Consider the following 25,912-nt stretch of genomic DNA (forward strand, 5'->3'; position numbering starts at 1 on the left):
TATATAATTCCACAATAGAATCAATGGGTCAGCTTGTGAAAGTTATACACAATTGTAATACGACTCCCTGCTTCTTTTTTCTACTTATTTTTTCTGCTGAATATATCTATATTAAAAATAAAGTTATTTCCTATAAGTTATATTTATTATTGGTCCATAACACAGTACCTAAAAATTATATTTTATTCATGTCCTCTTTTTCTGTGACCAGTCTTCTTTATAAATTTCCCTAAGTTTTAAAATGAGGTGATTTCAAGTATTCCAGAATGAGTAACTAATTGCCTAGTCTAGAATCTGTCTGATATCAAAGGATTAATGGTTGAATTAATTTTCAACATATAACTGTTTTCATTTACACATACTTCCTTGGTAGTTAAGAAAATTTCATCTTCTTGTCTATGGCTTATATGTTAATATATTTAATTTTAATGAATACCCTTTAAGCTATAGAAGTAGGCCAAATGCTATCAAAATGTGTCTTAAGTAGAAATATCTGACTCAAAGATAAATCGTTCAGAAAAAGGTTTAAAAGAACTGGCACAATGGAGCTATTTTAAAATCATAATAGAGATATTAGTCATCTAAAATATATTTCTGTATCTGTTTCCATTCTTTTCTAAGAATCAGTACATATGCAGATTCTGTGTGATTAAAAATTACCTCAGAAAGTGGTTGTACACATAATACAAACTACAAAAAATTACATATGATCACTTTAAAAATAATTGGATATTTTGTTCTGAGTTTCAGGTTCTAGTGCATAATTACTTAGAAGACTCATAATAATTATATTGAATTAGTTACAAAATTCCTTTATTTAAAATATTTATTTCATTAGTACAAGATACATTTATCTTGAAACATTTTAAAATTAAGATTTAATAGTAAATTGGGCAGGCTGAAAAGATTTTATGGCAAAATATATGTCAGTTCCCTAAATAGAGATTCATTGTTTTAATTAATACATTTGATAATTAATAAACATAATTTTGTTGTTTGGCTTTCATCTTTATGCCATTTCGGCAACTTGGTTGCTAAAGTAGGCAAATAAAATGATTTATCATTATAAAAATAGCTTTTTCTTAGCATTTTAACTCTAAAAGTTTTCTTTAATTATTGTTTTCTGTTCCTAAGAAACTAGAAGTTAATCAACCACAAAAACAAATTTGTCAATCAGGTGTAAATTGTAGATACTTTATCTAATTATATTATTTTTTAATTAGAGAACACTTTTAAATAATAGACTATAAATGTGAAAGTGAAATAATTGTAAGAATCTTTTAGTGACAGAGATCTTTTATTAATTATAAACTGCGACATGTGTAGCCAAGAAATGTGATTTCATGTCCAATAAGATAACTTATGTATTATGAAAAATATAAAATAAATTTGTATCTGGATTAGGCAGAATGAGTTACTATTGCTCCAAAGGTGAAGGATTTACAATAAAAAAGTCCCCAACTGTCCTAGGGTTTCTCACTCCTGCCTTCTATTAGTACCCTACATTCCAAGAAATACAAGCCAGTATTTAATCTTTATTCCAGAATAGAATTTTTCCCCAAATTTTTACTTCCCTCCATTTACTGGTTAAAATAATTTAAGCAATATAGAAAAATTTCAGGACCTAATTTTTTCATTTAGGGACATTTTGAGCATCAAGGTCCTGATATTTTTCTTCTGTATCTCCCGATGAAATTACCAGGTTCAAAGATGCCTGGTATGAAGAACTTGCTTAAACATTGACATAAAAGCAGATTTGCATTTAAAAAATGAAGCTTCAGAGCATACAAAATCTGAGAACCAAAAACAATAAAAATTTTTTCTAATGTCTTCTTTTTATTGTAGAGAAGCTAAGCCAAAAATCCTCAACAGTTTTAGACTTTCATCATCTCACCTGAACCTTAGCCCATTTAACACAATAAAATTCGCCTTTCTATTAATTTCAGTGTATTCACAATAACCAAAATTTGGAAACAACCCAAATGTCCAAGAGCAGATTATGAGACAATGAAATGATAATACATTACACAATGGTATGTATAATACTCAGCTTAAGAAACAATTGAATCATGCAATTTGCTGCTGTATGGATGGATCATGAGAGTACCATCCTGAGTTTAGTTAGACAAATACAGATATGAAATGATCTCTCTCCTCTGCTATTTATAAAGAAACATGACAAAAAATAACAAAAATTCATAGGAAATAGAAACTTAAAACATTTTCAGTAGGAAACTTATCACAGGAACAATAAATTTGAGGAGGTTGAGGAGGTACTGAGACAATAATGGAAGGAAGCTGCTACTCTAATGGAGAATATGGTGTTGGAAGTTTTATATATGAGAACACACCTCTAACAATTTTGTAAATCACAATGCTTAAATAAAAATTAAAACAACAGATGGATAACAGCCATGTAGAACTCAACTTGAAAGTGATTAATGAATTGAGTAATCCTAGTTGGCTACTCAAACATCCTCTTCCACACCCTCAAATTACAGATTTCATAGAGTTCACATCACTCCCCAGGTTTGTCAGCCATTGTCAAAATAAATAGGAATTTTTGTGTGTCAACATTGGTGGTGGAAGTCTGGAGGTTATCATTGGCTGACTAGTAACAATCGTCTCAGTATTAAGGGGGTAAAAGGTAATTAGTAATGTCTTCCAGTAAAATCAGAGGACAAAAATGCCCAAGTATCATGCTACTTCCCAATGAAGTAGCACAAAGGAAAGTAACATGATTTCTTTTTTTTTTTTTCGTTCATGATACTACTATGTACAAATAAACATATTTAGAATGTTTGGTACTTGTTTAGGATATTTGGAAAAACGATGATGTATGTTCTCATGACAGTCATATAGAAAGAGAAAACTGTTACTCTGAGCAAGAGTAGTACTGACTCAGCACAGACTTGTTAGTCTCAAAAGTTCAAGGTTTAATATTTTTCTAATTTATATTTTTTAAGTATGTTAAAAACACATAAGGCTGGGACCAGTGGAATAGTTTAGGGATCAAGGATGCAAGCTTCCACATACAAGTTTCCTAATTTGACATCTTGTGGCCTCTTCAGTATTACCATGCAACTTATCATTGAACTATTTGACCCTAGAATTACCCCCCCCCCACACACACACTGTTTTAACGCTGTTCAGGAATTCACTCACTTTAAAACAAAGGGAAAATTCCACAAGGATCTAGTAGGGGAAACATTTATTCTCAAAACATTTTATCTTTAAATGAATTGATATTCTTCTATTCACCCACTATTGTTTTCTTTAACACCAGTAATTATCTGTGTTTAAATATTCTCCAACTTACTTTAATCGATTAGTATTATCTTGTTTAAAAAAACTGCTAATAATGGTTTCTCATGCACAAAACCACACCTAACCCCAGTCTTCCCACCTCCCCTCTCAAAGAATCCAATATCCCTTATTTAAACTATCTCCCAGAAACTCAATTGTGTCTCACCTCTTATTATTAATGCATGTCAGTAGTAAATATATTTGAAGAAGACATCCTTTAGAAACTCCTTATCTACTTACTGTATCTAAAAATATTTTTATATATTAGCCAGGAAGCTTAGTAAGGAATTTACTATGATGTTATGTAAACTAAGAAAATACAAACATAAATACATTCTTTTGATCTAAATTTTTAGAGCATAAAATAAGGCATAAATATATGAACTAGACATATATATTTAGATAATTTTATTTAATGTGCTAAAAGATATCATTTAATAGAGCTTTTTAAAATAAAAATAATCTTACATGAATTCTGCAATCCCATATTCATAAAATATTAATGAATAATATTAGTCTCTATATTGCAGTGAACCTATGGTTTCTCTGCAGGATATTAGCATTTGAGACAGCAAACTCATATTTTCATGCAATGCATATGATGGCCTTTTATGCCTTATATATCTGCTTATTATCTACTCATGGGATTAGCCAGGAAGAAAGTGGGACCTATTTGCTGACAGAAAGTGCACATATCTCTATTAGTAAATGGAAGCTAATTTCTTGGCTGTCTGAAAAATGAATGCAATGTGGCCATTATGTCAAATAAAGTTATGGTTTACTTACCAATTCTAGGTGTATTTACTATGATAATGCACGAATCTTGATGCACACATTATCTTGGATATAAATTTTAGAAATCTCAGAAAAATCATTAGTGTGCAACAATTTATCATTTCCTCCTCTCAGTGATAGCGTTTTGAAAAGAATTTTTATGCCTTTGAAAAATCATACACCAAGTAATTAGATACATAAAAACACACCCAAATATATAGCCACAATCAAGAAAATAGAGGCCAAAGGAAACAGGGAGAGTTATATTTCCAGCATGTATATTTACAGGGAAGAGGTGTATTTTCTGTTCTGAAGGTATATACATTGTTCAATTAACCTATTTCTCATGTCTTTTTTATGACCACATCTGGTGACAAATCTTTCTAATAAAAAGGGTCATAGAACAACAGATGTGTAAAATAGCAGAATGAAAACACCTTCAACAGATGTATAATTTTGTTTTGTGTGAAATGAATAAGAATGTGAAAAGCATGTTTTTCTTTTTTTTTGTTTTTTTTTGTTTTTTTTTGTTTTTGGGCCACACCCAGTAATGCTCAGGGGTTACTCCTGGCTATGTGCTCAGAAGTTGCTCCTGGCTTGGGGGACCATATGGGACACCGGGGGATCGAACCGCGGTCCGTCCAAGGCTAGCACAGGCAAGGCAGGCACCTTACATTTAGCGCCACCGCCCGGCCCCGAAAAGCATGTTTTTCAAGCATAAAACACTCATAAGTTTGGAAAACTGTAACTTGAAATAGTTTTATAAACATTCTGTGAAAGTTTTTGAGGAATTTAGCAAAAATACTCCCAATAGCATATTCCCCAATACTGAAAGCCTAAAATAGTTTAGTTAAATTATTAGTATCCTGAGGTAGATATAGTTAATCTACATTTGTTTTTCTGGAAAATAAAACTGCCTTTAGAAAGGTACCTTTAAGAAATAAATAACTTGAGAAGTAATAGCAACTGTGGAAAAGATAAGAAGGCAGCAGTCTTTAATTCTGAATTGGTAGATAAGGTTTAGAATTGCTGATTTTTGAATGTGGCAAAGCCTGGAAAATTTGGCTCTGTTCCAGAGATATTATATGAAGATGATATGAAAGAATGAATTAGTGATATTTAAATTGCTTCTAAAGTTATATCAAGCATTTGGAGGAAATAATCAAAGTGAAGGGGAAATAAAATACGATTATATCTAATATTTCTAGTTTTTATCTCCAAGGGGAAAACTTAGTGAGGCAAATGGTTAATTTCATAAATTTTTCTTAATTTTTTTATTTTGAAATAATGTTAGACTTAAAGAAGAATTTCAATAATAGCATAGTATTTTTTTCACTCTGGAGAATTTTGTGTTCTCTCTTTAATATATATCTCTTATTTTTCCCCTCACTGTTCTAATTAAAATTCTTTGGCTAAAACTATTTTGCTTCACTACCAAAATAATAATAGGATAGCATTTTCAAATGCATTATTCATTTTCTTCTAAGGCAAAAATATCATGTAACCAGGAGACAATGATCTTATTTAATGCAATATCATTAACTAAATTATAGATTTTATTTTATATTTGAGTATGTCTTTCTATTTGATTAATAAAAATGTACAGCATTTGATCAAGCTTTCTAACAAGTACTGGTCCTCTTGTCCCTCATACATATTTTCTTTGGATATTATTATAATTGTTATCATAATTATTTTATATCTCACAAATGAATGCTATGTCTATTTCTCTGCCTTTGACTAATTTCACTCAAGCATAATACTCTACATATAGGTCCACAAATAAGCAAATTTTATGACTTCGTTTTTCTTTTCTTTTCTTTTTTTTGTTTTGTTTTTTTGGGCTACACCCAGCGGTGCTCAGGGATTACTCCTGGCTATCTGCTCAGAAATAGCTCCTGGCAGGCATGGAGGACCATATGGGATGTCGGGATTTGAACCAACCACCTTAGGTCCTGGGTCAGCTGCTTGCAAGGCAAACACTGCTGTGTTATCTCTCCGGCCTGACTTCATTTTTCTTAAGAGCTGTATAATATTCTATTGTATAGATGTATCATAGTTTCTTTAAACACTCATCTATTCTTGGGCATTTGATAACAAATAGTGGGGAAGGCTGTTTGGGCAGAGGAGAGAAAATTAAACAATAAAAGTTGGAAATGATCACTGGACAAGAATTGGGTGCTGAAAGAAGATAAAGTTATATTCATCATAACCCTTCAGTAATATTTCAAAACACAGTGTATAAAAGAAGAAAAAAGAAGAAAGTGAGAAAGTGAGAAATAGAAATGAGAGAGAAAAGAAAAATGTCTGCCATAGAGGTAGGCATGGTTGGAATTTTGGGACATTGATGGTGGGAAATGTGCACTGATGAAGAATGTTGGACATTGTATGACGGAAACTCAATCAGGAACAACTTTGCAATTGAGTATCTCATAGTGATTCAATTAAAAAACATTTTTTTAAAAGGTAGAATCCAGAAACCAGGTTCTAGAGATTGTTTAGCTTGTTATTTTTACCCCCATATGCACCAGGAGTATCACGTGGCATTGTTTTTTTTTTTTTCATAAACACTCTAAAATGGGGAAATCTTACCTATAGAAAGAAATTAGTTATTATCTACTAGGGATAGTAGTAGTAACTCATAAATCTACAGTGTAGGGGGGACTTTCATCCTGACCTTTGTCATGGAGAATTGACTTAGGCCTCAATGGATTTTACATTGATCGTCCAACCCCGAATCTCAGATCCCAACACTGGTACCTGCACAGTTTATGGCATCAGCACCAGGAGTCAAAATCCCTCGGGGGGACGCTCTTGTGCTGCCCTGGCACCAACCTGCTCCAGGGTAGGTAAATAAGACACCCTGATAATGATTAGGAAATAGAAGCAACTTGATCTACAGGTAGGTTGCCCTACCTCACCACCTTCTAAAATCATAAGACACTCTGTATTAGGATCTGTGCAAGAACCAAGATCTCTAAGTACTCAAGACTGACTATATCAACCACGACTAAGAAGAATTTGTCTTGGAACCACAAAGAAAGACTTGATCCTAGGCTTCATCCTGGGACCTGTGCAAAAACCAAGATTGCTAACTACAGAAGACTGATTTTGACAACCACGACTGAGCAGAACTTTATCCGGGACTATAAAAAGAGACATTGGGGTTGGACAACCAACATGTCTAGATCCTGTAGTCAGTCTTTTGACAGTTTGCTTCATGAGTGGAGACACTCTGTATCTTTTAGGCCAATGGAATTTTCTTTCTAATTTTCCCAATGTCTGTTGTGCCTATGCTAAAAATAAATAAATAAATAAATAAATAAAAGTCATATCTTCCTCTCTTCACATCCTTTTTTTTTCCTTTGCTTTTAAAGTTTTACTTATATTCTAGATAGGGGCTTCTGCCTTTTTCATAGAATCATAAAACGTTAGTTGTTTAAATCTGTCTCATATCTTTCTACAAATTGAGAAAAGAAAAAGGATTGGGCCTGGGGACCAAGTGGTCTCAGGAGCATTGAGTGGGAAAAAAAAGGTCAGATCCAAATACCCATCCCAAAGTCAACAATAATAATATTATAAAATTAATTTTTTTTTTGGTTTTTGGGCCACACCCAGCGGTGCTCAGGGGTCACTCCTGGCTCTCTGCTCAGAAATAGCTCCTGGCAGGCACGGGGGACCATATGGGACACCGGGATTCGAACCAACCACCTTTGGTCCTGGATTGGCTGCTTGCAAGGCAAACACCACTGTGCTATCTCTCCGGGCCCAATAAAATTAATTTTTAAATTTAGCCTAACAATTTCAAATTAAAAGGCAATTTGAAAAGTTTCTTAAATTATTTTTCTTTATTACATATTTACGTGTGGTTATATAATTTATTTGTTGCACAATTAGATTCATTTTTACGTATAGGGGTTTCCCTTATATCCTGTTAGAAATAAAAATTTTGGATTAAATAATACTGTATATTCTGAATATTTCTATGGAATTTGACAAAAACATGGAATTATACATTTATTAATGTCATAGAATTTTCATCATCTCTAAACCATCAACAATATATTTTTAAACAAACAATATACTAAAAAGAATATCACTAATATTTGAGAGAAGGTAGGCCACATTCAGCAGTATTCAGCCCATATTACTTATTCTATACTTAGGAATGACTTATTGCAGTGCTTGGGAAATCATATGTTTTGTTTCAGACTGAAACATATTGGCATCATGCAAGATAAGTGCCTATTATAGAAAAAAATTAAATATCTAATTATGGATGAAAAGATAAAAAATGTTGTGGGACTCAAGGCCCAGAGAATAGTGAAGTGAAGGAAAAATTTGAGTGGAGGAGAAACACAAATATAAATCTAGAAAGGTGTCAAGGGGCTGCAGGTAAATTGTTCATGTTAAGAAAGTATAGAACTACATACCCAAGCCAGAATCAACAACAATAAAAATATAAGACCCAAACTTGAACAACCATGTTGGGGGTTATGTGGTAGTGGCAAGAAAAAAAAAGAAATTGCTCCTGGTAGGCATGGGGACAATATAAAATGCTGGGGACCAAACCTGGGTAGGACTCATTCAATGCAAATACCTTACCTGCTATGCTATCTATCTGGACCAAAGATATTGTTTCATTTATTTGATGTGGTGATAGGGCTTGAACCCATGTCTTCATATAAATAAGGAAAGTGTTATCTGAACCACTCAAGTACATATCCACTCTGGATTCCTTTCCAATCTTAGATTCTACTGTGACAACATTGCCTATTATATTTAATCTCATGCTTCTCAAAGTATTGTCCATAGATCAGTTCTAGCACTTATATTTCAGAGCCAATGAAGTACATAGTGCTCTAGTGATAAAAGTCTTAGTGGTGATTATGATGATGGTGATTATATTTAAAGTAATATTTTATACATCATCCTTTATGTACTTTAAAAATAAATTAAATATGCAATTTAAAATAACCTTACATGACATAAAGTGTCCAATTACCGACAAAGAAATTGAATTTCATACTACATAAACTCAAAGTATAATCAGAGATTACTTTGAGAAACTCTATGCCACAAAACAAGAGAACCTGGAAGAAATACAAAAATTCTTGGACTCCTGTAACTTCCCAAGGTTGAAAAATTAAGTCATGTGATTTGATTATACATGGGTGGGCATGTAGACTATGACTGCCCTGACAACTACCATGATGATGTTAGTGAAGGATAGGACCAGAGTGCCTGTCCCAGAGTGAGGCAAGGGGTGTTGGAGGGAGGAAAATAGGGGACATTTGTGGAAGGAAAGTTGCAGATTTACTTTTATATCAGTTTTCATTTCATATGCTTTTTCACTAGACTACCAGACTTCTTATTCCTTGAATTATGGGGCACAGTTAGCACTAATATTCATATAATTTTCCAGAAAAGCTGAGCCAGATGGCATTCCCATCAGCAGTGAATGAGAGTCCATTTCTCCCTGCATCCATGCCGCACTGATTGTTCTTGTTCTTTGTGATGTGTGCCAGTCTCTGTGGAATGAGATGGTACCTCGGAGTTTTTTTTTTTTATTTTCATCTCCCTGGTGATGATGGAGAGCATTTTTATGTGCCCTTAGACCATCTGTTTTTCTTCTTTGAAGAAATGTCTGTTCATTTTTTCTCCCCATTTTTGAGGGGGATGGATGTTTTATTGTTGAGTTCTTCAGTATCTTGTATATCTTAGATATTAGCCACTTATCAGGTGAGTATTGGATGACTAGTTTTTTCCATTCTATGGGTAAACATTGTATCCTAGTCATTGTTTCCTTTGAAGTGCAGAAGTTTTTCAGAAGTCCTATTTGTTTTTATTGGCTTCTACTTGCTTATGTTTCCTTCTTACAGTTTCAAATATGATATCAAGGCTTTTGATCCATTCTTATTGACCTTTATCCCTGGTGTTAAAAAGAGGTCTGAGTTTGCTTTTTTGCATGAGGCTGACCAGTTGTGTCAACACCACTGTTGAAGAGGATTTCCTTGCTCTATTTTGTGTTTCTTCCCTCTTTATCAAAGGTTAAATTGATGGTATGTCTGGGAGTTATTCTCTAAATACTCAAGTTGATCCCCTTGATCTGAGGATCTGTTTTATTACAATACCATTCTGCTTTTCGTTAAAATAAAGGTACAAATTACCAAGATCTCTAATTCTAGAGCTCTAGAGATTACAGATTCTAATTTGACAATTGTGACAGAGCAAATCTTCTGGAAACATAATGAAAGACTATCCTAGACTTCATCCTAGGATCTGTGTAAAAACCAAGAATACCAATTACAGAAGACTGATTACAACAACAGTGATGGAATAGAATTGCTAGAACCATAAAGAAAGACACCGTCCTAGGCTTCATCCTATGACTTGTACAAATACCAAGATCCCTAGTTAGAGGCCTGATTTTATCATCCACAACTGAGTGGAAAGTTTCTTGGCACCATAAAAAGTCCTTGGGGTGTGAAAAGGAGTATGTATGGAGCCTGTAGATATTCCCATGACAGTATGTTTCAAAGGCGGAGAAACTCTGTATCATTTAGGCCAAGGGAATTCCCTTATTAATTTCCCCAATATTTATTGTGCCTATAAAAAAACAAACAAAAAACCTTGCCACACCAGCCCTTCTTCCTTTTCCTTTTCTTTTCTCTTTATTTCTTCTTCTTCTTTTTTTTTTTTTTTAATTTTGTTCTTGTGGTTATTGTTTGGTTGTTGTGATGCTTTGTTGAAGTTGCTGGTTTTGGTCTTTTGTTTGATTTGTTTCTTTTTTTGTTTTATTTTGTCTTTGTTGTACGTTTTTGATTTTGTGTATTTTTTGTTATGTTTTCTTCTTTTATTCCTTTTTTCTTTTTAAATAGATATTTATAATCTCTAGATGGACTTCTCCTGTTTTTTTTGTTTGTTGTTTTTTCTTTTTTCTTTTACTTTTCTTTTTTTTTTAAACAGAATCACATAACTTGAATCATCTTGTTCTGCCTCATAAATTGAGGAGAAAAAATGGAAAGTACCAGAACCAAATAGTCATATGAACAATGAGTAAAAATAAAAAAGAATCAGACTTAAACACCAAACCCAAAGTCAATGACAACAGAATCGATACCAATCTTCAACAAGCTATACACAGAGGAGACTTGTTATCCTAACAGTCCAAGAGGCAAAAGAGGGGGTTGCTGGGAACTGGTGTGGAAGGAGGACACTGATTCAATGTCACTATATACCTCAAATATTACTGTGAAAGATTTGTAATTCTCGTTGGTCACATTAAAATTATTTAAAAAATATGAAGTACAAAAATTAAATTAATATAACAGTAATGAAGTTTGGATTAAGATTATCATGAGTTAATTATATATATTATTTGGCAAAATGATGATAATGATACTAAGAAAGTTCAAAGGAAACAAAATATTTGCATTAGTTAAACATTCTACTTTGTTACTTGTTCCGTGTTTATTTTAATACCTGTGAAAGTTCATACAAACTTATTCTACTTTGTTACTTGTTCTCTGTTTATTTTGATACCTGTGAAAATTTATATACAGAATCTGAATGTTTTTTCTTTCTAAGAGTATTAAATTCAAATTTATATTAAATACAGGGTAACAGGTTTATTTTAAATTTTATTAGGCAATGTTTTGGTAACTGTATTATAATCTCACTGAGTCTAGAAATTCAATGTATTTCTTACCCATGTAACTTTCTTGTCTATAAATCAATAATTCACCTTCCTCATCTATCTTAATTTAAAAATTAAATTCATGTTATATCTTTTAAATATATCATGCTCTTCTCACTGGAGAAGAAAAAGTTGAGAAAGAGAGTTCTTGAGCCTCCTGTTCATATGTGATGAGCTCCACTGTGCTATCTTATTGACCAAAGTACGTCACAGTCACTGATGTCAATGGGTGGGAGTCTTCATTTCAGATCCTTTATATATTGGTATTAATGTATTATCCTCTTTCAAAGAAGGAAGCAAATATTTATGGAGAAAATATCCTGAAGTAATATATATCTCTGCATATTACCCTTTCTATTTGTTTGTTTGTTTAAAGAGCTAATGTCCCACACAACATATTGGAACAAGAAGACTCATCATTCCCTTCTAAGTATAGCAAGAGATTTCTGGTTTTCTGTTGACTCTAGGAGATACTTAATCTCCTGGAAAATAATATCTATGGCTTTAGCCTGGGAATGGGTAGATAAATGGCCAGTGCATGAATCCAAGATACAGATGATTTTTTTCCCTCAATATTTTTATGCTGCTTTGCACCTGGACTCCATGAGCTAGAGCAGAGAAAGCCCACAGAGCATTTTTGCAGAATAATGTCCTAAATGCCCACGTAATTTTAATTACAGACCAAGCTTAAATGGATAATTTTAAATATGCTCCAATCATAGAGAGGGAGAGTAAATTATCTTCTATTATTTACTCAAAGGACTTGAAAGGCAAGTAAATGGTTGCTAGGCCTTTTGCTCTCACATGGAAAAATGAGTGTGAAAAACGACAATAACATAAATCTAAAGAAAAGTAGATCAGAGAGCTATTTATTTTTCTATTACTTTTTCTTAACAGAGAGAAGTTTGCAGCAAGCAAAGAAATAGAAGTTTACTGAGAATGTCGTATTTCTAGTGTAAAGGAAGATGTTGGCTTTTATCAATAATTTTTAGCACTTGAAAACTGATAGTGATGGTTTAAAGAAAGAATCATTGCAGTGAGGAAAAATTTGGGAGACTTGTCCCAGCAGGTTGACATGAGATGACTTGAAAATAGTGCCCTGTTGGTGTCCTTTGTCCTAACTATAGGTGATAGATGACTTTGATACAGAACAGACATACGGATCAGAAAACAAAAGACAACCCTCTGATCTTTCATTTTAAAGTAAATATGTACTTAAGTTTTAAAGAAAATGAAAAATAAAGTATTCCCTGTTTATTAAATTTCTCTACTTTTGCTAATCAAGACTTTGATACCATAGGCAGTTTGCTAGAAATATAGTTACTTTGATTACAATCCAGACCTACAGAAAACATCTGCATTTCACTGGGGGCATGCATAGACATTAAATTTGAGAAACAGTAGTTCTAGGATGAGAAAAGCTCCTTTTAATAAATGAATTTATGTTATAATACATAGCCTTCTATGCATAATTAGAAATGTTTTCAAAATTTAAGTATTGGAACCTAAGTTTCAGGTCTCATAAATTTGACAAAACAGTATGCATGATAACTGTTATCTAGTCATTTTTATTATCCTTTTAAGTTATATTTTTTAAGCTTTTGTTACTTTTGTTTTCAGAAAATAAAGTAATATTTCATTTATTTAAACAATTTCGACTTTAATTATCCACACTTCAAACCCTAATATACTTTCCCCCTTTATTTTCTTCTTTATTCTTAGTGATCACAAGTATGAACAAATAATCCAGATAAAAAAATAGCTTCATTAAGTACATCACAATTCTCTCTCTCTCTTTTATTATTGCATTCTGTGCTGTTCAGGATTTATTCCTTGCTCCATGCTCAAAGATCAGGGAGACATAGGTGGTGCCAGAGACCAAACTGTTAGTCACTGTATTCAAGGCAAATGCTTTATCCCTAGTATTCTCTCTTTGGCCCCACAATAATCCTCCTTTATACCTAAAAGAAATAAGAACATTTTTATTACAATAATTATTTACCATTAATGGAGACCAAAGTTTCATAAATTACCAAGGTAACAAATAATATGTGCACGTTATACTCTGATTATATTTTATATGGATAGAACTGGAATTCAGAGATCACCTCATCTTTGACTCAGATCTATAAAGGGAATTAGATATAATCTCATCCAATGCCTTGAGACTTAAAAATAGTCTATTGAATAGCTGACTTTAAAGCCCAGCCTTTTCTGTTGTTTAGAAGGCTTCATTCATTTCAGCTGCATGTCCTTCTACCTCTACAGGGGAGCTAAACCTACCTGCCAAAATCATTATAGAAGCACTCACATTTGCACAGTGATTTTTCAAATAAAGAACCAATACTGAAATCCTACCATGATATAGGCCAATGACTGATTAACTGAGAAGTAACCAGCTTAAAATGACCATAAAGAAAATACTCTTTTGATGGTTCTTGGGAGGAAGCCATGCTTCCATTGCTTTGAGCTTTCCTATGAATTCTCTCCAAAAAGTTGCATCAGATTCCCACTGAGATCATACTTGACTTAATACTTGGCTTGGGGTTACTGGAGAATTAAGGCATATTGAAAAGAAAAGAAAGGAAAAAAATAAACAGCTGGAGTTTATGTGCTTGCGCATGTTTCTATGTATACATGCACAATAGTTTAAGCCTGACTAAGACTTTTATGATTCATGTCATTTCTTGTATACAGACTTTATCTCAGTTTTTAGTGGTTTTCTGTAATAAGCTATTTGCTTAGCAGGGAAAATAAGTGTTGCTCCCTATGATTGCTGACATTGTACTTGGTCTCTGTGGCAAGCATATTTCCTCGTCAAAAATATAGGGCCCCTAAATAGGACAAAACAACAAGTGTGGGCATGCAAACACAAAAATGCAGAGTGTCAGCTAATTCTTCTATTTCTTCACCAGGTAGAGAAAGATCACATCAGCTTGAGGCAAAAGAAAAAAAAGTACGCTAAAATAATTAGAGGTCTGAGATAATGACCAAAAGAAGAACATTGTGAGAGAGAATAAACTGGAATAAAGTTCTTAGTAACACTTTGAGTAGGAGTGTCCTGCTAAACAGATTATATAATAAAGATTTTACTTAGATATTTACATATTTTGATAGCATCTTCCTAATGGTCTATGTGTATATAAAAGTCAAATAACAAAAATTGTGCCATGGTTTAACACAATAACTGACATAATAGAAAAAGGTAGAGAAATTGGGGTGATGTTATTATAAATAGATAGAGACCAAGGATTACTAATATTTTCAAAAGCTAAGAAAAAATTCTCCCAGAATTTTTATGAGACCAACACAGTCAACAATATGATTTTGAGCTGATGGCATCCAGAACTTTGAAAGATTGAGTTTTTTGTTGTTTTAAGTCACTCTTCGTGATTATGTTTATGGTATTTTTAAGAAATAAAATAGATATTTTTGTAAAAGAGTCTTTTATGAGTAAATTTATAGCAATATCTTGTCTTGTTTATTAAAATATTTTTATTTAAATAGTATTCTTTTAATATTTTTATATTGCAAATATGTATCATAATTCAATGACAGTTACTATACAACTTCATAAAGCTTACCAGGAAAGTTTAAATTCTTTCTTGTTTGTTTTGGGTCCACACCTAGTGATGATAAGGGGTCACTTCTGGCTCTGTACTCTGAAATTTCTCCTGACAGTGCTCTGGGGCCATATGGGATGCTAGGGCTCAAATGTGTGTCAGCCTCGTGCAAAACAAGTGCTCTACACACTATGCACTCCCTATGGCTTCCAAAAGTTCAAGTTAGATCTTTGACTATACAATTTCCCCCTTTAAGGGAATCTTTCCACTTCTATGGTCCTTTCTTAATATATATAACCATTAATTTGGTTACCAGAATATATAGTTATTATTTTTTAAAATAAAGGTATTATTATTGTTTTATTTAACTTGATTATTACTTTTGTTTATTTACCATATTTGAGTGAAAAATTATTTAATTTTTCAAAGTATGTGAAAATACATGTTCTGTTGTCATTAGGGGAAAAATGTATGAACACAGCAGGTAAGGCATTTACCTAGCATGTGGCTAACCCTAGTTCTATCCTCAGTATTCAAGTCTGCCAGGAGTAATTCCTGAGCAAAGAGACAGAAGTAACCCATGAATGCTTCTGGCATAGCTTAAAAATTTATAATGACAATAAGAAAATATTTGATATTGTATAGATAAACTGAGGCACAAATAAAACAGCTATTGGTATTAAAATTTCATCAACTTATAACCACTTATTTAATGTTACTCAATTTTCCATTGTTGTTCCTGGGCCATATCAAGCAATGTTCAGGACTTACTCCTGGCCCTGTGTTTAGAGATCATTCCTAATGGGTGCTAGAGACCAGATAGGATGTTGGGATAAAATCTGGGTTGGCAGAAAGAGGCGATGAGACATAAGTAACCTCCCTATTCTCCCTACCCCACTGTACATCGTTCCATCCCATTATTCTAATTCTGACAATATGCTGTGGTGGTTTTTGTTTATGTCTTCTCTCCTTAAATCTTGGAGCAATAATTATATGAATTGTACAGTCTATCTACAGATACAATGTTTAAAAGATGAATTTGGATTTGAATGTAGTTATCACTAACAAATATAAATCCAAATTTTGGTATAATTTGAAAATTTGTTCTTTTTTTTTTTTTTTTTTGAGGATGGTTCTCAGGCAGTATTATTGAGTCCAGAAATGATAACCAACTTGGCAGTTCAATGTTAGTACTTGATGATTTGGTGATGGTGGAGCCAATCAGGGCTGAGGATTATTAGGGCCATTCTGATGTGTGTGTTGTGTGTGTGTGTGTGTGTGTGTGTGTGTGTTTTGTGGGACCAGGTGGTTTTTGAGATACCACTTAGGTCAGACATATATAAGCATGTGCTCCTAATCTCCAGACCCTGTTTCATTGAGGGGTCAACAAAATTTGTCTATAAGAGTCATAAAGAAAGAATTCTTGGGTATGTGGATCATATGGTGAACTTTGTTCTAACTTCTTTGCTGTCTTAAGCTACCAATAACAGTGTATAAGCCAATAGACAAGTCTGTGTGTCAAAAAAATGTTGTGGATGGGCTGTTATTTTACATTATTTACATAGTCACGATAGATTAATTTTATTTTTTGACTTTTACAAACTTACAAAGCTAAAAGTCATTATTACTTCAGACACTAGATTTTGTCTCTGGACAATAATATTTTGACTGTAGCATCCCAGGATAGCTGCCCAAGCGAGGGGAGGGGGAGAGGGGGAAGAGAGGATGATAGGGAGGGAGAGCGAGAGAGAGTGGGGGAGGAGAGGGGAGAGAGACAGACAGAGAGAGAGAGCTAAGAGAGAGAGAGACAGACAGACAGAGAGAGAGCTAAGAGAGAGACAGACAGACAGAGAGAGAGCTGAGAGAGAGAGAGACAGACAGAGAGAGAGAGCTAAGAGAGAGAGAGAGAGCTAAGAGAGAGAGAGAGAGAGAGAGAGAGAGAGAGAGAGAGAGAGAGAGAGAGAGAGAGAGAGAGAGAGAGATTAAGCAGGCAGCATCTCGCATATGCTTTATTTCTGGCCCAGGGCTGCGAGTGTCCTGGACTTCGTCCAGAAAGCTCTGCTCAAATCTTCACAGACACACAGACACAGACACACAGACACACACACACACACACACACACACACACACACACACACACACACACACAACTGCCATATTGTCCTTTTTTGGGGGGAGGGGTCACACCCGGCAGCTCCCAGGGGTTACTCCTGGCTCTACGCTAAGAAATCGCTCCTGGAAGGCTCCGGGGACCATATGGAATGCGGGATTTGAACCACCTTCCTTCTGCACGCAGGCAGGCAAAAGCTTTATCTCCATGCTGTCACTCCGGCCCCTATATTATCCTTTTTATTCTTTGTGGGGAGTTGTCATTTGCAGGTGGGCGTGTCCGAGTTTAATTGCCATTCTAGAAAGGGGTATCATCACCCTTTAAAGGCACATTTACTAATTTCCTTAAATATGTAAACAGTGGACCACTATTTTAACTACAGTAAGAAAGAAGGATAGATTTTTAACTGATTGTTGACATATTTTAATCACTTCACAACGTAAGCAGACAGTCAATTGTGATTTGGTCATTGGAATTCAAGGGGAAAATTCATAATGAGACTATTGTAATACATGGATATTCACATTCAAATAAAAGTATAAGAAGATTTCCCAGACATACAATCAATTAATATTTGATAAACTGTCCAGAAAAGCAAAATGGAGGAAGGAAAGCTTCTTCAACAAGTAGTGCTGGATCAACTGGTCAGCCACATGCAAAAAGGTGAACTCAGACCTTTATAAAACATCATGCACAAAGGCGAAATCTAAATGAATTAAAGACCTTGATATCAGACCCGGACCCATAAGGTATATAGAACAACACGTAGGTAAAACACTCCATGACATTGAGACTACAGGCATTTTCAAGGAGGAAACTTATCCAAACACTATCTGAACACGTGGAAGCAAATGGGACTATATTAAGCTGAGAAGCTTCTGCATTTCAAAGGAAATAATGACTAGGATACAAAGGTCACTCATAGAATGGAAGAAATTATTCACCCAATACCCATCAAATTAGGGGCTAATGTCTGAGATATACAAGGTACTGACAAAACTTAACAAGAAAAAAAACATCTAACCCCATCAAAAAGTAGGGAGAAAAAAATAAACACTTTCTCAAAGAAGAAATACAAATGGCCAAAAGGCACATGAAAAAATGCTCCACATCACTAATCATCAGGGAGAAAATAAAAGTATAAAAGCGACAAAAGATGCTTGACAAGAAAATGCCCTGTGAAGTAAATTACAATATAAATTCAAGGGAATTGATGCTTTAAGGCAATTACTCTGAATGCCACTGGCCCTAATTTGATCCTTAGCACTGTGTAAAGTCCCCCAAGAATCTACTAGGAGTGTCACTTGAGCACAGAACCAGAGTTAACCCCTTGCGACTCACTGCTATCTCCCCCCCTCAACTCCTTTCAAAGTTACCTTGATCATGCTTATCTGAATTTAAAAACAGATCTTTGATTTAAATTTTTTTTCTTTGCTGGACTTTCAGAATTGAGAAATATATGTAGGCCATCTTTCTCTTATGCCACAGCATGCAAATGTTTAGTCAGTCGGTAAGATCTGTTAAAGAAAATAAATAGGAAATTTATATAGAAGGCACTGAGTGGAAAATAGAGAGGTCAAGTGGAGGCCAAGACTGTAAAGGATTTGTTCATATTGGGGGAAAACAGAGTTTTACTAAAATTGTTTATTCAATGGCACTAATCCATAGGAAGATATCAAAGAATGCCAAAGGGATAGATAGAAAGTGAGTTAGAAAATATCAGTCCTTTGGCAGATAACATAAAAGATAATTTTCCAGGAATAAACAACCAAACTGAATTTGCTTTTTATCTTAGGTGAGTGAGCCCTTATTTCAAAGTACCCACTATTAATGCATTCAATTGCTTCAATGTCCAATATTCAGGTAGCAGAGAATTCTGCATTGTATTTCTTAAGACTGATTCATTTGGGGCTGGAGAGATAGCATGGAGGTAGGGCATTTGCCTTGCATGCAGAAGAATGGTGGTTCAAATTCCGACACCCCATGTGGTCCCCCGAGCCTGCCAGGAGCGATTTCTGAGCATAAAGCAAGGAGTAACACCTGAGCGCTGTCTGTGGTGACTCAGAAACAAACTAAGAGACTAATTAATTTATTATATAATATATCTGGTCCTACTATCTATGTAAATACTTGACTTTTATTCACCACCCATAAATCACTCATCACTATACTGACAATCTGGTAAGATTGTGGTCTTAGCTTATATATTTGATATTATATGAGAAAGAATGCGTAAATGTGACTCGTCTGACCTCTGAAAATGTATCATGATACCCCTTTTTAAGTTGGATATTTATCCTCTCTCTTATAGACCTGCTGGAGGTAAGGTGCCTGCCTTGCCTGCGCTAGCCTAGGACGGACCGTGGTTCGATCCCCCGGCGTCCCATATGGTCCCCCAAGAAGCCAGGAGCAACTTCTGAGCGCATAGCCAGGAGTAACCCCTGAGCGTCACAGGGTGTGGCCCAAAAACCAAAAAAAAAAAAAAAAAAATCTAAATGCATATTAATCAATGTACTATCTTTTTTCTTTTTTTATTTATAACTTTTTAATATCAGTGTTTCTAATCTTATTTTGTAAAATTAATTCATTAATTTTTAAAATATATTTTTTATTTAAATAACATGATCATAGTTGGGTTACAGTAACAAACAGAACACCCCCCTTCACCAGTGTAACATTCCCCCCCCCCTTCCTATCCACTGCCTGTATTCGAGACAGGCATTCTACTACAGTTATTTTTTTTTTCACAGAATTATTTATGGTACATAGTGACAATGAATGAAGGGCACTCCCACCCCCAGTGCTGTCCTCCCTCCACCCCCGTTGCCAGTATGCATCTCATATCTCCCTCCCTTCCCCCCAGAATATTAGTGCAACTGGTCTCCACTTTACAGTTTGTTGTAGATTATCTATTCTGTTGTCGTTTGTGATAAAAAGGATAAGAAAAAAAAAGGAGAGAAAAAAAAATTGGCCGCAACTAACAAAAAAAAAAAAAAAAGAGTAAAAGAAAAAAAATACACCCGGCTAATAAGAAAAAAAATATATCACCAAATAATAACCACAGGAGTGAAAAGGGAAGAGAAAAGTGGAGGAAAGAAGAGAAGGAAAATAAAGCCAAAAGCTAACAAATCAAAACAAAACAAGAAAAAGAAGGGGTGCTGGAGTGGCAGGGTTTGGTGTTCCCTCCACTTACTTACTTACTTACTTACTTACTTACTTACTTACTTACTTACTTACTTACTTACTTACTTACTTACTTACTTACTTACTTAACTTAATACTTATTTACTTACTTACTTACTTACTTATTTATTTTTGCATAGGTACAGTAAGCATTGGGGGAGAATGGGAATTCCCATGGCCTAAGAGATCCAGGGCTTCTTCATCCTTGAAGCATACCATCATGGAACCAACCCCTCGTTACCTCATCCCAAGGGCTTTTTATGACAATGCACTATCTCTTAACAAATTTTTATTTGTTTCTGCTGTAGATTAAATTTTAGGAACCTAGAAACAGATTTTTGATTACTGGAGGAAAAGTTGAGAGTAATATGGACAAAAAGAAGTCTGATTTTTATTCAGAAAAAAATTATGGTGATTCACAATTATTCTTTTTTTTGTGTGCCCCTGCATTTCATTCCTATTTTTATAATGTTACAAAACCATGCGCTTGAGGTAAAATTTATTAAGTATTTTATCATTTGGTACAACTTCAAAGGTGTATTGTAATAGATTTTACTCTGAGTGCCACAGCTGGGTGTTTTTAAAAATGTTTTGAGGGAAGCCTAATAATAATGTTTCTAGCCAAAGATAAAAATAATTTAAGAACTTATAAGCATTTGATATATACTTATATTTTCAGCATAAGCATTATTTTGAAGTTCTTTATCATTTCTAGCAATGATTATATGTATCTGCTTTTGGTACTTAGAATATTTACTAAACTAGACAACTCTCCTACAATTGCTTGATTTCAATGTAAATGGAAATCTATAGAAATTCAGTTTATTATTCATGTTAGATTTATCATCACAATTGCTTCCTGCCATTTATCTGTATATGAAGTTCATATATTCATATAATGATAGCACTTATACATTACCCATTCTTTCAGTCACATTGTGAATCAAGGAAAAACACACTGCTTATTATCTGTTATTATTGATTTGATTATTGTTAAAGGGAATTATTTTATTAGGCTGTTTATGAAGTGGGCAGACTATAGGGCCTCTTCGAGGTTTCTGACACAATATATATGCTGCATGGGAGAACCCTAAGACATTATAATATAATGAGCAATTCAGAAACCACGTGCAAAATTTAAAATCTTTTTGTTACATATTTGAAAATCTTTAAAACCACCATTAATTACTGTATTTAATTCTGTCAGACTGTTTCTCAACAAGGGGCCATAGTGTCCCTTCTTTGCTGGCCCATAATTTTTCACAGGTGAAAATCATATACATCATATAAATAGGTAGATGTGAAATGAGACTAGAGAACCCAGGAGTTGACAAGGGTGATACAGGGAGGAAATGATATTTCAGACAGAAGCTATGTCTTAAAAAGAAGAAAGACTGAAATAGTGCCATCTTCAAGGTCTATCAAAGCTTTGAAATCACTCACATACTCCCAATAAACAAACTCAGAAAAATAGGTAACATGTTTATTATTAATCAAATCAAGTATTTATTGAAGTTATTATGCATTGTGTCCTGTGATAATGGTTTTCGAATGGTAAATATAAAACATATAAATTCAATGTAAAAACTGTGAATATATTCTGTAATATATTTTATGTAAATGTCTCTATATTAATACTGTTACATCTGTGTATCTGTTGTACATAAAATCAAATTATACTAATTATATTTATATATAATATATACACTGTATTTATATCTGTGTATTTTTATAGAGTTATATTATTTCAAGGGAACAAACATACTTTGTACTTACTATTAAAATATATGGAGTCTATGGTTATGAATATATGAATATATAAATATTCATTGGTAGAGAACTTATCTTACATATAGTAGGCCTGTATTCAGTCCTCAATTCCCCAAAAAGATATATAAAGAAAAATAATGAATGCAGTTTGAAATTAAGATACATGAATGCTTCACCTTCCTTCCTTTTTCTTTCTTTCTTTCTTTCTTTCTTTCTTTCTTTCTTTCTTTCTTTCTTTCTTCTTTCTTTCTTTTTTCTTTCTTTCTTTCTTTCTTTCTTTCTTCTTTCTTCTTTCTTCTTTCTTTCTTTCTTTCTTCTTCTTCTTCCTTCCTTCCTTCCTTCCTTCCTTCCTTCCTTCCTTCCTTCCTTCCTTCCTTCCTTCCTTCCTTCCTTCCTTCCTTCCTTCCTTCCTTCCTTCCTTCCTTCCTTCCTTCCTTCCTTCCTTCTTTCTTTCTTTCTTCTTTCTTTCCTTCTTTATTTTTTCTTTCTTCTTTCTTTCTTTCTTACTCTTTCTCCTTTCTTTTTCTTTTCTTTCTTTCTTCTCTTTCTTTTCTTCCTTCCTCCCTTCCTTCCTTTTCCTCCCTTTCTCCCTTCCTTTTCCTCCCTCACTTCCTTTTCCTCCCACCCTCCCTTCCTTTTCCTCCCACGCTCCCTTCCTTTTCCTTCCTTCTTTTCCTTCCTTCCCCTTCCTTTTCCTTCCCTCCCTCCCCTTCCTTTTCCTTCCCTCCCTCCCTCCCTCCCCTTTCCTTTTCCTTCCCTTCCTCCCCTTTTCTTTTCCTTCCCTCTCTCCCCTTTCCTTTTCCTTCCCTCTCTCCCCTTTCCTTTTCTTTCCCTCCTTCCCCCTTCCTTTTCCTTCCCTCCCTCCCCTTTCCTTTTCCTTCCCTCCCTCCCCTTTCCTTTTCCTTTCCTCCCTCCCCTTTTCTTTTTCTTCCCTCCTTCCCCTTTCCTTTTCCTTCCCTCCCTCCCCTTTCTTTTCCTTCCCTCCCGCCCCTTCCTTTTCTTCCCTCCCTCCCCTTCCTTTTCCTTCTCTTCCTTCTCCTCCCTTCCCTTTCCCTTCCCCCTTCCTTCCCCCTTCTTTCCCCTTCTTCCCCCTTCCTCCCCCTTCCTTCCCCTTTTCTTCCTTCCTCTTTTCTCCCTTCCCCCTTCCTTCCCCCTTCCTTTCCCCTTCTTTCCCCCTTCCTTCCCCTTTTCCCCTTCCCCCTTCCTCCTTTCCCTCCCCCCTTCCTTTGTTCCTTCCTTCCTCTCCTCCTCCTCCTTTTTCTTTTGTTTCTGGGTCACACCCATTGGTGCTCAGGGGTTACTCCTGGCTCTGTATTCCGAAATCCCTCCTAGCAGGCCTGCTGGACCATATGGGATGCCAGGATTCAAACCACCCTTGGTCCCAAGTCGGCCGTTTGCAAGGCAATTGCCCTACCACTGTGTTATCTCTCTGGGCCCTGGTCCTAACCTGTCTTCTATCCCAGGCAGCTCCATTTTAATGATTAGTTCTTTGCAGGTAATAGTGAAAATGGTATACAAGTAAGATATTTTACAAACCATTTTTTCCTTTTATATCAGCACATATGATTTTTCCAACTTTTGATTGCCAGTCGCTTAATGCCTGTTTCCCGGAAAAACGTTAGTTAAAAATGTTTCTATTCAAGATAATTTTTTGGAGGACCAGATGAATTACTTTAAGTAACTCATATAATTTGTACTATTTTATGTCTTAAACATGATCTGTTAACATAAAAAGAAGTTTTATAAGGTGAAACTATGCTGTAAAGGGTCTGAGAGGAACAATTTTAGTTATTTTTATGACTTTTACAACAGGAAGATGTTTCTAATTTGTTATTCTTATGGTCCTGGATTTATTTTTATTAAAGGTATTAACTTTGACAAGTAGCACATAGTTAACATTACTTCTCCAATGACACAAACACATTTATTGTATATTTGTCTTTCTGTCTTAATTATAGCTTATTGTGGGAGGTAGACATAAATGAATATACCTTTATTCTACTAGGTTTGGTACATTAACTTGAACAATCTATTGAGTCAATATGGCTTTACAAGTAAGGGGAAAGATACCAATGGTTATTACTCAGTTTTTAAATATACCTTTCAATACAAAACACAATAAGAAGTCCTATGCCCTATGTCCTATAATTACTAAATTATAAATGCATATTTGTGCTGGTCAAATTATTTTATGTTATGAAGTAAAACTGGTCCCCAATAGCACTTATAAACTTTGTTTATACTGGATAGTTATCAGTTGGTTTATGAGAGAAGTTCTGGAATATCACTACATAATTATAGCCACTTTTTTGTTTTAATACATGAAAGCATAATTATATTTTATAGAACAAATCATAACAGTCCCTAAGGAAAACTAACTGAGCTAATTATAAGTTTTAACTAAACTATGAAGGCTAGAGAGTTTAAAAAGTGTTTTGAGTGAAGCTTATGGCTCCCTCCAAAGCTTTCCTGGTTGTTCCATTTTATTTTGTGGTAGTTGCTTGTTTACATTGTGATAGATATAACCAACAGGGAGATATACAGCAGCAGGTGCTTGCCTTGTACACAGCTGACCTGAGTTTAATCTCTGGCACTTCTTATGTTCCCCAGAACCCTAATAGGAGTAATCCCTGAGCACAGAATCAGAAGTAAGTTCTGAGTATTGTAGTGTGTAGCCCAAATAAGTCCCTTCCCACCAAAAAAAAAAAAAAAGAGGTTGATAATTTATTGATGTAGATAGGATTCTATGTCATCTTTTTCTTTGTCAAATCAATGTGTTAGCTAAATATTTTTATTGTGATCTTATTTTAAATTATTTGGGGGGAGGTTGGGGGGGAGATCACAGCTGGGTGCTCAGGGATCAAACATATGAGATACTGGGGATCAAATCCAAGTCAGCTGTATGCAATGCAAGAGCTCTACCTGCTGTACTATTTATTACTCTGAGCTCTGGAACCTTATTTTAAACAACTAATTAATATGTAGAATAAGTTAAAATACAATGGAAAAATTGTATGTAATAGTGGGATATGTCTTAGTTAATAATAGCATCTTGTTATTTCCTTCTTAGTTATAAACATATTTGAGCCTTATCTGTTTTGTGAATTTAAGATAGAGGAGTCACATGTATTGAATAGCTTAAAAAAAAGCATATCTTGAAAACATGCCTTTGCATTATTCAATCAATACAGGACTATTCTCACCTTAAACACAAATGCATTTATTGTTAAAAATAGTTTGAATTGATGTCATGAATTCATGAAAAACTAGATTTCTATGTGATTGACTAAATAGATTTTGTCATGATCCAAGCCAAACATCATCATGATAAAACATTGCAAAACCAAAAGTAACAATAAAACTTTTGAAACTATATAATAGAGAGTGGGGAGATACTATAGGCTTGATGCACTTGCCTTTTCTACTATTAATATTTATTAGATACCCAGCATTAAATATGGTCTTCCAAGCACTGCTAGTTAATGACACCTGAGCATAGAGTAGAAG

At 34.2% G+C, this 25,912-nt stretch overlaps 1 protein-coding gene and 1 pseudogene across 1 annotated transcript in view; one reads left to right on the plus strand and one right to left on the minus strand.

The window, feature by feature from the left end:
* NEGR1 (neuronal growth regulator 1) overlaps positions 1–25,912 on the minus strand; it is a 919,240-nt gene that overhangs the window by 151,892 nt on the left and 741,436 nt on the right. The window lies entirely within an intron of this gene.
* LOC126006142 (Golgi associated RAB2B interactor protein 3-like) overlaps positions 1–25,912 on the plus strand; it is a 116,852-nt pseudogene that overhangs the window by 87,871 nt on the left and 3,069 nt on the right.

This window comes from Suncus etruscus, chromosome 4 (assembly GCF_024139225.1).
Source record: "Suncus etruscus isolate mSunEtr1 chromosome 4, mSunEtr1.pri.cur, whole genome shotgun sequence".
Classification (NCBI taxonomy): Eukaryota; Metazoa; Chordata; class Mammalia; order Eulipotyphla; family Soricidae; genus Suncus; species Suncus etruscus.